The sequence below is a fragment of the Etheostoma spectabile genome, chromosome 13, assembly GCF_008692095.1.
Source record: "Etheostoma spectabile isolate EspeVRDwgs_2016 chromosome 13, UIUC_Espe_1.0, whole genome shotgun sequence".
Classification (NCBI taxonomy): domain Eukaryota; kingdom Metazoa; phylum Chordata; class Actinopteri; order Perciformes; family Percidae; genus Etheostoma; species Etheostoma spectabile.
Window position 1 is genome coordinate 2457731 of NC_045745.1, and position 1001 is coordinate 2458731.

At 48.1% G+C, this 1001-nt stretch overlaps 1 protein-coding gene and 1 long non-coding RNA gene across 5 annotated transcripts in view; both read right to left on the reverse strand.

Moving 5' to 3' along the window:
* The window catches only part of robo3 (roundabout, axon guidance receptor, homolog 3 (Drosophila)), a 110809-nt gene that overhangs the window by 64881 nt on the left and 44927 nt on the right, over positions 1-1001 (reverse strand). The window lies entirely within an intron of this gene.
* LOC116700401 (uncharacterized) overlaps positions 1-1001 on the reverse strand; it is a 19601-nt gene that overhangs the window by 966 nt on the left and 17634 nt on the right. The window lies entirely within an intron of this gene.

Below are 1001 nucleotides of genomic sequence, written 5' to 3' on the forward strand. Positions count from 1 at the left end.
AATGAGCAGCGTTACTCGATGCCAGAGTAACTCGCTGAGCAAATTCAAATTGTGCTCTGGCGAGAACTCTGGGTTTCCAGGCTCCTGTTAGCCCATGTGTCAGGCATAAATCCGGCTACCTTAAGGACACATGCCTGCACTGGCTGACTGTTTGGCACTAGGTGTAAATCATGCATCAGTAAAAGTAAAAAGAGAATTAAAGATGAAATAGTATTGGTACTTTTGGAATGAGGAGTGCATGACTGTTTGTGTCTCGAGAGCTTTTCAAAGGCCTTGGCTAACCGTCCGTCAATCAAGCTGGATCTTCACCCCTCTCCCATCCTTCCACTATCGCACATGCACGCACGCTGACACACAAATGCACACAATGTAACAGAGCAGAAGAAGCCGGAGGCATGCCGAGCCCATTTGAATAAAACTGCCATATTTCAAATCAAGAGGGAGGCCTTATTAAAATACTACCTGCAGGTGAGATCTTCTCAAACCGAAGCCCTACCCAACCCCTCCCTTTAGCCTGGTACTGCAGGAAAGGACCCAAGCTTGTGCACAGACACGGATAAAACCAGTCTGCTGTAAACGTGTTTGCATTCAAACACACGGCAACACTAACAGACAAAAGGCTCTCCTCATTTGAGTGTAAATCCTTCCAATCTCCTGGCATGGGGGGTGTTCACCTATGCGTGGCTCGGCAGCAGGTTCCCATCCCGTACTCTGAGCTGGTGCTGCTGCTCTGGCTGTGCTCACCCACCCAGCAACCTTGAGGTTAATCCACCGCAAAACTCCCCTGGCATGCCACGTTGGCCCTGTGTGTGTGTGTATGTGTATGTGTGTGTGTGTGTGTGTTTTCTGCCAGTTTTTCATCTATGTGTTTCATCTCTGCAATTCCAGACGGGATACACATGACTCCCTCGAACCCTGAAAACTCAGCAGAGTTTGGACTCTGTAATTCTCCAGGAATTAAAACCTGGCTCTTGACTTTTCTGAAGAAAATAAAGCCGCAA